Below are 11,114 nucleotides of genomic sequence, written 5' to 3' on the forward strand. Positions count from 1 at the left end.
ACGTTATGTGAAGTGAAAGAAATCAGATGCATAAAAATACCAAATGATCTCACCCATATGTGGAATCTAAAAAATAGTTAATCTCATAAAAGTAGAGAATAGAGCAGTGATTACCAGAGATTTTGGAGGGGAGGAAAGGAGGAGGTTCATCAGCAGTTACAAAGTTACAATCAGGGTAGGAGGAATAAGTCCTGGTGTTCTGTTGCACAGTAGGGTGACCATGGTTTAACATTCAAGTATTGCAAAATAGCTAGAAGAGAGGTTTTTGAATGTTCTCATCACAAAGAAATGAGAAATGCATGAGGGGATAGACATGCTAACTACCCTGATTTCATCATCATATATCATACGCATGTATCAAAACATCAAATTGTACCCCATAAGCAAGTACAATCACAATGTCTGTTTAAAACAATAATGCCTCTTCAATTGATGAATTATTAAATGAAATAAGTATGAACTTTCTATAGTTATTCCTCACAAAATTCAAAAAGGCTGAGAGTAGATACTGTGAGAAAAGAAGGAATATTACAGATCTTACTAATATAGACTTTAATTACCATACTTTCTTCCCCCCAGGCCATTATCTCCTCCCACACTCCGAAAGTAAGTATAACATAGGTGGATAGCCATTTATTCCATTTATCCATTTTGGTATATAGTTTTCCATTTCAAAGATATAATTTAAAATATCTGTTAATATCTGCATGCATTTTTATATTATAGAATATAACAATATTATTGTGTAATTTGCTTGTATGACTCCACATTATGTTTTAAGAACTATCCAATACATGTAGGAACAGTTACATAGTGATATATGACAAAACAGTTTATCTCTTTTAACTGTGTTATGATCTTATTACAACTTATCATATAATTTATTCCTTCCTTTATTGATGACTATTTAGTTTGTTTGCAAATTTTTGCTGCCGTAAACAATCTTAAGTGAATGTGCTTGTTCACATCTCTTGTGTTTCTGTGCCAGAAAATCTCACAGTAATGTGCTGGACCCGACTCTGATGACTCTTGAGAACCAATGGTGCAGATCTCTTTCTTATCTGCCTTCAGTGACATTATATAACTAGAATGTGACCACTATGGGAGCATTTCCACAGTAGAAAAGGGCAAAGCTGCAAATTAAGTACCCCTTAACCCTGCACTGGAAATTCAGCTGTTACAAATTTACCCACACACACTGGGTGTATATTGCCTGAGATAGAACTGCTACTACTAGAGTGCGGTCATTTTCATTTTTCTGGATGCCACCAGATTTGCTGTACCACCATCTACTCCCACTCAACAGTATATGAAAGCAGTGCCTCTAAAACATCTTTAGGGCTTTAAAAGGCTTGATATTGCCAAACATATTAATTTATGCCTACATATGAGACAAGTTAAAAAGTGGCATCTCATCAGTGGTTTCATTTGCATTTTCCCACTAGCCAGTGAAATTAAGCATATTTTCATTTGCATAGTAGACATGAATTTCCTTGCCTTCAAATTGTCCTGTTCATTTTTAAATCAATCAGTCTTTTTTATTGAATTGTAGGAGTTCTGTACACAATCTGGGAAATTAGTCTTTGTTTGGTATGCAATTTACAAATATCTTGTCAATCTGTTGCTTGTCTTTTAACCTTGCTCATGGCGTTTGCCATGTACTAACTGTGAGACCTTAAGAAAGTTACTTAACATCTATGAATCTCATATTTTCTCATCTGTAAAATTGGAATAATGGTACCCACCATGTTGATTTGTTAGAAATAAATGAATTGATACACGTAAACCGGTGCCTAGTAATTACTATTATTATTAATTATCACTTCACTGCTCTACAGAAATTTTTGGTTTTGACGTAGTCTGTTTTTTTGTTTCTCTATGGTTGTTTGTTAAAGCCTTTTTCGAATCCAAGAGGTGAAGGAATAGACTATTCTTTCTTCTTGTAGTTTTAGAATTTTTCAGATTTAGATCATTAACACATTTTACACTGCTTTTTCCTTCCCTTTATCCTGAGCACCTAGCCAGAACTTCTGAAGCCAGTAGGTGCTCAATAAATGCTTACAGAAGGAGGAATGATAGGGAGAAGGGATCAGCACTAACTTCCCAGAAGTAGTTCTGCTGAGAAACTCAAAGGGGAGAGAGACAAACAGAGACCTAGTGAGATAAATCGCTATGAACTACACTTATGACCTGCTAAAATGGAAATCCCTTATTCTCTTGTCATACTTATGTCAAATCTTACAGAAGATTAATAATTGATGACTCCCCAAACAAGCAAGAGCAGGTGATATCTTCCCTGCAATGTTTTATATACAACAATGAACTCTTGTTTTATTTCCTTCCCACACAATATCTGTGTAGTTCTTAGACTTTAAACTGTCTCTCCCTGAAACATGTTTTTTCCCCCACAAATTCTTAGGATTCTTAGGGGAAATCCAATTAGAATTTAGAGTTGAAAAGTAGGATGGGAGAACACACAAATGAGCCTCAGGCCTCTGCTCTTCCCATTCCCAAACCGGATATCTACCTGAAGGTGCATGGTCTATGTGGGTGAGCCAAAGAACAAGCACACAAAATCCTCACATCTAGTAGCATATATTCCAAGTAGAATCTATAGACTGAAGAGATAATAGTACCATTACTAGCAGTCAGGGTGTTCTCATACTCAAGAAGTTTGGGGACCCCCAAAAAGGCATGATAGACAACAAAAAAAAAAGATTTTCAAACATTACCTAGAGGCGAAAATTTCAAATTCATGACAACCTGGAACACCAAAAATTGATTTTGGCTTATTCACCTCTTCTATCTGCCTTTAGTCCCCTCATCAACCAATTGTTATTGCAATGTTGAACTCCTTGAGATTAGAAATTTTTATTAGTTTTCTAATAAAATTTACCTATTTTCTCTATTTTGTTTTCCTATTCTCATAAGTGATGCAATACACATTTCTAATGTTCAGTCTACCACATTGTTCCAAACTAAAATGGCCTGACTGATAGGTCATTTAGGACCTGACTTAACTACAAATCATTAGCCTTTTTTAAGAAATAGAGGCCAGGCACAGTGGCTCACGCCTGTGATCCCAACACTGGGTGGCTGAGGCAGGCGGATTGCCTGAGCTCAGGAATTTGAGATCAGCCTGGGCAACACGGTGAAACCCCATCTCTACTAAAATCAAAAAATTAGCTGGGCATGGCGGCATGAGCCTGTAGTCCCAGCTATTTGGGAGGCTGAGGCAGTAGAATTGCTTGAACCTGGGAGGCGGAGGTTGCAGTGAGCCGAGGTTACCGCCACTGCACTCCAGCCTGGGTGACAGAGTGAGACTCTGTGTTAAAAAAACAAAACAAACAAACAAACAGAAAACATACATACAGGGTTTCACTATGTTGCCTAGGCTGGTCTCGAAGTACTGAGCTCAAGTGATCCACTCTCCTTAGCCTCCCAAAGTGTTGGGGTTACAGGTGTGAGCCACCACGCCCAGCCTTATTAGCCTTTTTGCAAGCAGAATTGTGATTATTTTGTGCCCAAAGTACTTTTTTTAACATCAATTTGAGTGTTCATCCATCAGCTTCCAAAAGCACGGTTCAAGCCATGGTGCAGTGCATAGTCTCTCGAACAACATTTGCACTTTTGTACGATTAACCATCTTGATCAGTCAGTCTGGGATGGGATTACTAGAATAGTGCTCTGAAGTTTAAAAAAATGATAGAAATGGAGAAAAAAAGATGATACTAAGAAAAATATAAGACAAAATAAAAATTGTTAATGTATAGATATTAATATACATATATCCTCAACTGGATGTTACTTTTAATGCGGTCATTTACACATTCAATTTTAAATAGAAAAGCAAACACAAGTATATAAAATACTAGAACTATATAGAGGTAAGTGTGTCTGAAAGGTGAGATGTAATCACAGATTTCAATAAAGTATTAGAGACTCACACTTGTAATCCTAGCACTTTGAGTCAGGAAGATTGCTTGAGTCCAGGAGTTTGAGACCAGCCTGGACAACACAGGAAAACTCCATCTTTTACAAAAAAAGTACAAAAATGAGCCAGGCATGGTGGCACATGCTTATGGTCCCAGTCACTCAGGAGGCTAAGGTGGGAGAATCACTTGACCCTGGGAAGTCAAGAATGCAGTGGTCTATGATCTTGCCACTGGCACTGCAGCCTGGGCAACAGAGTGGGACCCTGTCTCAATAAAAACCAAACAAATAAAAAGAAAATATTATGGATTCAGTGGTGTTCTGAGTACAATGGGGTCTACCCCTTGCACTGGACTCCAAGTTCCTTACAAGAGGATTCCAATTTAATTGGTCTTATACTCCTAGTGCCTAGGATGAGTGCTGCCTCTTGGTAGACATTCAAGAGACCTATGTTGAACCAACTCATTTAATTGTGTACAAGCCTCTAACTTTATTAACAGCAGATATTCAATACCACTCTCATTATATAAAAATTTAAAGTACTTCTTAGTGGTTAGAGTTTCCCTTTGTTTCTGTGCACCCACAAGAAAGCATTCCTTTCTAAACTTCATGTATAACCCTAACCAAGATTAAACCACTCAGATGGTCTAAACAGATGCTGGCTCTTCTGTACATGCCAAAATTCAGCTTTGTACTATTCTTACTTTTTATATCTCTACTATTTCACTAACCAGCCATCGAAGTGACAAAATAAATGGATGCAATTTTTACATATGTACAAAACGACTTCATTTCAATGAATTCCAGCCCTTCTGCCTCTTTTGTGCAAGCTTTTCACTGGTGCCAGTGAGACCTTGGCTAGAGAAAGCAGAAGAGATTGGTCCATTATTGGAGAATGGAGAGGAAGGAGAGTCTTATGAAAGTGGGATCATTATAATGCTTCCCATTAAAACATTTTTAGTGCTCACATTTCAGGCTTAACACAGTCGACCCAGTAAGTTGGCAATATCCCAGATCCAAGAACCAATACGCTACTCAATGCTTCCTGAGGCTTCTCAAGCAATGAAGCAGGCAGCTCTTTCTCTTTTCTGATCACCATCAAAAGAATAAATTACTAAACAATAGACAATCCTGCTTCATTTAGAACATAGGAAGCACTTCACAATAGTATTGCTGTCCTTTTTGGTCTAATGCAGCAGCTGTTTTAAAGGCATAGCATTAGATCTCAAAAATTATTAATCTAATTAATAATAATTCGATCCATTAAAATACATACTGCACACTAAGTGCTGGCTGTCAATTTTAATGAAGTTGTAAAATTGTCTACAAAAAGGGTCTTAGAAAAATCTATTTCTTCGTGATATTGTGATAAGAGCTTTCTTTAGAATGTCAAAGACTTTGCTAAGTAATTCAATAGATTTTTAAGGCAAACAGATCTTCATTCTTTTTTTTTTTAATTTATTTATTATTATTATACTTTAAGTTGTAGGGTACATGTGCATAACGTGCAGGTTTGTTACATATGTATACTTGTGCCATGTTGGTGTGCTGCACCCATCAACTCGTCATTTACATCAGGTATAACTCCCAATGCAATCCCTCCCCCCTCCCCCCTCCCCATGATAGGCCCCGGTGTGTGATGTTCCCCTTCCTGAGTCCAAGTGATCTCATTGTTCAGTTCCCACCTATGAGTGAGAACATGCGGTGTTTGGTTTTCTGTTCTTGTGATAGTTTGCTAAGAATGATGGTTTCCAGCTGCATCCATGTCCCTACAAAGGACACAAACTCATCCTTTTTGATGGCTGCATAGTATTCCATGGTGTATATGTGCCACATTTTCTTAATCCAATCTGTCACTGATGGACATTTGGGTTGATTCCAAGTATTTGCTATTGTGAATAGTGCTGCAATAAACATACGTGTGCATGTGTCTTTATAGCAGCATAATTTATAATCCTTTGGGTATATACCCAGTAATGGGATGGCTGGGTCATATGGTACATCTAGTTCTAGATCTTTGAGGAATCGCCATACTGTTTTCCATAATGGTTGAACTAGTTTACAATCCCACCAACAGTGTAAAAGTGTTCCTATTTCTCCACATCCTCTCCAGCACCTGTTGTTTCCTGACTTTTTAATGATCGCCATTCTAACAGGTGTGAGATGGTATCTCATTGTGGTTTTGATTTGCATTTCTCTGATGGCCAGTGATGATGAGCATTTTTTCATGTGTCTGTTGGCTGTATGAATGTCTTCTTTTGAGAAATGTCTGTTCATATCCTTTGCCCACTTTTTGATGGGGTTGTTTGTTTTTTTCTTGTAAATTTGTTTGAGTTCTTTGTAGGTTCTGGATAGGAAGAATCAATATCGTGAAAATGGCCATACTGCCCAAGGTAATTTATAGATTCAATGCCATCCCCATCAAGCTACCAATGAGTTTCTTCACAGAATTGGAAAAAGCTGCTTTAAAGTTCATATGGAACCAAAAAAGAGCCCGCATCTCCAAGACAATCCTAAGTCAAAAGAACAAAGCTGGAGGCATCACGCTACCTGACTTCAAACTCTACTACAAGGCTACAGTAACCAAAACAGCATGGTACTGGTACCAAAACAGAGATATAGACCAGTGGAACAGAACAGAGTCCTCAGAAATAATACCACACATCTACAGCCATCTGATCTTTGACAAACCTGAGAGAAACAAGAAATGGGGAAAGGATTCCCTATTTAATAAATGGTGCTGGGAAAAATTGGCTAGCCATAAGTAGAAAGCTGAAACTGGATCCTTTCCTTACTCCTTATATGAAAATTAATTCAAGATGGATTAGAGACTTAAATGTTAGACCTAATACCATAAAAATCCTAGAGGAAAACCTAGGTAGTACCATTCAGGACACAGGCATGGGCAAAGACTTCATGTCTAAAACACCAAAAGCAACGGCAGCAAAAGCCAAAATTGACAAATGGGATCTCATTAAACTAAAGAGCTTCTGCACAGCAAAAGAAACTACCATCAGAGTGAACAGGCAACCTACAGAATGGGAGAAAATTTTTGCAATCTACTCATCAGATCTTCATTCTTTAAATAACAATGAATAGACTTCCTATAAACATAACCCTACTCTGGATGCTTACGAAAGTATAGTCTGACCCTGAAAAGTTTTTCTCTGTGGTGAAGTTATGTGTGCATTCACACCCCTTGGTATATCATCTTTATGACCTGTGTATTCTTCCTGATACCGTTGGGTTGAGCAATCTCCATCGGTCAGTGCAAAATGAGCCAAATTTATCTTTCAGTTTCTGAAGTTTCATTTATTCTGCAACCTCAAAAAACAAACAGCAAGTTTAGCATTAGTCTTGTTACTAAGCTAGTGGTTAGCAATTTCTAACAACTTAAAAAAGGGGTTGGAACCAATGGTTTCAAATTCTGATCAATACATGGCTATTTAAGCTACAAAGGAAATAAAGGGATCTAATCAGGATATTCTTGAAGTCAATAGAGCTGCCTGCTTCCAATCAGTAATCCTATACACCAAAACATTTTCTGAGAAGTACATTTGTAGATATATTTTTGAACTTCCTGTATGTCTTGCTCTGAGAAGAAAAACATCCCTAAAAAATACAATTCTGCAAAACAGAAAAAGGCAAGCAATCTGTGAAGCTGACACATGCTGTTCATGACTTTCTGAGACTTCCTTTTAGGTGACGGTTAGCAATATTGTGTCACCTATGATCTGGCAAAACAGGGGGTAACAAAATCTAATGTGTCAGCAGAAATACCTGACCTCTCCCCAAAAAAAGTGAGTTTGTGTGTGTATTAGTATGTCCTCATGCTGCTAATGAAGACATATCCGAGACTGGATAATTTATAAAGAAAAAGAGGTTTAATGGACTCACAGTTCCGCATGGCTGGGGAGGCCTCACAATCATGGTAGAAGATGAGAAGGAGCAATGTCATGCTTTACATGGTGGCAGGCAAGAGCATATGCAGAGGAACTCCCCTTATAAAACCATCAGATCGCATGAGACTTATTCACTATCATGAGAACAGCCTGGTAAACACTCACTACCCTGACTGAATTACCTACCACCAGCTCCCTCCCATAACACGTGGGAATTATGGGAGCTACAATTCATGATGAGATTTGGATGGGGACACAGCCAAATCATATCAGTGTGTGTGTCTAACAACACAGTAAAAGAAATTGTAGCTTAATAATAATATTTTACATGAGGCAAATACGCTAAGGAACAATAATCAAGTTATTGACTACGTTTCTATCAATTAATACTTATCTGTGTGAAAAATTTGTCAAGACACATAAGACAAAGAAGAGAAGGAATTTACTAGAAAACCATCAAGGAGTTTGTCACTTAGTTGGGCCAAAAATACATAGAAAGATGATAACTCTAATAGGCAGAATATGAATGACTAAGAAGTGGCAGAGACAACAAATGCTGTGCTTCAAAGGATCACTTTGGGCCAGGAATGTCAGTAAATATTTCCAGAAAGGTAGATATTAGTGACACTGAGCTTTGTCATTCAGAAGCACAAGCTTCACCTTCTAGTAATTCCCCTAGGCAAATTCCTTGATCATGAAAATGATAGTTTAAAAATTAATTAGTTGGCCACTCTATTCACATGATTTCACAGTCTCCCACCTTCTTTTGTAAGGGTCAAGTAAAACTAACATCGTGTTCAATAAAACATGATATTAATACTTCTAAATAGTTGTGGAAATAATCCATAGTGCCTATTTTGAGCTAAACCCAAAAACAAATATAATAAAAATAACAAAATAGAAATATATTTTTTGAAACTATGAGTATTAAAAAAAAAAAAATCTCTTAAGCTTCCATTAAACTATTTGCCTCCTTGAGGTAAAGAGCAGAAAAGAGGAAAATAGTGAAGACGCTCTCATGAGTAGAATTGTGCTTAAGATAAACTGGCACAACCAAGTCAACTTACAGCTAAAGACACAAGCAGATAATGACAGAGAGACAGAGAGAATAAGAAAGAAGTACTCCAACCCCCGAATAATAGAGATACAAGAGGAAATGAAAAGAGCCAGCAATACTCAAGGGAATAAAGTTCAACTGGATAGAAGGAGAATCCACTATAGATATTATAGAAGAACTAAGAATTTCTGTGGCAATGATGCAGGTCTTGAGAGAATGAATGGCGTGAACATTTAACAACACATAATTCTAAAAACAAACAAAACAGGGCCAATAAAGAAAAAAATGACTGGAAATGAAATATTTAGCATATTGGATGTTTGTATGAAGAAGAATTAAATTAGATATAAATGTCACATCCTAAACCACAATAAATTCCAAATGAGTTAAACGTGAAACACACACTGAAAACTATGTATGTCCAGTAAAATAGAAAAATACATTTGTAAAATAACAAGGATAAAGTTTTTAAAAGGAAGCAATGAAATTCCAAAATTGACAACATAACTAATAGAAGTTTCATATTCTAAACATATTAAGAACTTGAATAATATCACTGCTCAAATTTCACTGGAGATAGGAAAGAAATACAAATCAAATTTCAGTTATCATTGCACATCTATAAAACCAATCAAATACAAATAAATAAGACTCAAGGTTAAAGAAAAAAATTATGCAGGAAAGGAAAGCTATTCATAATCAATTACTTGACTTGTTGACAAACAATATTTATAAAGACATAACAATTAAGAGTGTCTACCAGTTTAACTGCCGGGATTGTGGTAGGTAAGTGAGCATGAGAGGAATACAAAAATTAAGTGGATGTCAGTTGTTAATATGTAAAACTTATAACTAAAGAATAGCAAGTGAAGCATTTTAAAAAATAATATGGACCTAATTACCTGAAGAAACAAAAAGAGGTGGCTCATTGCTCTGGAGGCAGGACTTATGGGATAAAAACGGTGGAGCAGAAGGTGTTTTTCATTTTAATTTTAATACAAATGAGATCTCCCTATGTTGCCCAGGTTGATCTTGAACTCATCGCCTCAAGCAGTCCTCCCACCTCAGCCTCTCAGAGTGCTGGGATTACAAGCATAAGTCACCTCACCCAGCTCAGAAGGCTGTTTATTTTTCTTAACTGTATATTGACAATTTTTAATTATATAAATTTATGGGGTACAAAGTGATGTTATGATTTATGTATACAATGTGAAAAAATTAAATCAAGCTAGTTAACATATCCATCAATTCAAATACCTAACTTTTTTGTTATGAGAGCATTTGAAATTTACTCTCTTAGCAATTTTGAAATGCACAATACTTTATTATTAACTAGATTCACAATGCTGTGCAACAATACTAAAAAAATGCACATTCCTCCTGTCTAACTGCAATTTTGGACCCTTTGACAATCATCTCCCCATTTGCCTTTCCCAGCCTCCACCTCTGTAACCACCATTCTACTGTCTGCTCCTATGAGTTCAATTGTTTAGGGTTCCACATTTAGTGAGTACATGCAGTATTTTTCTTCCTGTGCCTGGCTTATCTTACTTAGCATGATGTTATCCAATTGCATCCATGTTGTCACAAGTGACAGGATTTTCTTCTTTTTAATGATTCACTAGTATTCCATTGTGTATATGTGCCATATGCTTTCATCTGTTGATGGACACGTTGGTTGACTCCATTACTTGGCTACTGTAAATAATGCTACAATGACCACGGAAGTGTAAACATCTCTTTGACAAACTGATTTCAAATCTTTCAGGTACATACCCAGAAGTGAGATTGCTTGATCATCTGGTGATTCCATTTTTAGTTTTTTGAGGAATCTCAATACAGTTTTCCTTAACGGTTGTACTAATTTACATTCCCACCAATAGTGTATGAGTGTTCCCTTTTTCCCATCTCCTTGACAACACTTGTTATCTTTCATCTTTTTTTATAAAAACCATTTTGACCAGTGTGACATATCTCATTGTGGTTTTGATTTATAGCTTCCTAATGATTCGTGATATTGAACATTTTTTCATGCATCTATTAGCTGTTTATATATCTTCTGAGAAATGTCTATTAGGGTTCCCTGTCCGTTTTTTAATTGGGTTTTTTGTTTTCTTGTTATTGAGTTGTTTGAGTTCCTTATGTATTTTGGATGGTAACCCCTTATCAGATGTAGGGCCTGCAAATATTATTTTCTCCCATTCTGTAGATTGTCTTTGTTT

This window comes from Macaca fascicularis, chromosome 8, assembly GCF_037993035.2.
Source record: "Macaca fascicularis isolate 582-1 chromosome 8, T2T-MFA8v1.1".
NCBI lineage: Eukaryota > Metazoa > Chordata > Mammalia > Primates > Cercopithecidae > Macaca > Macaca fascicularis.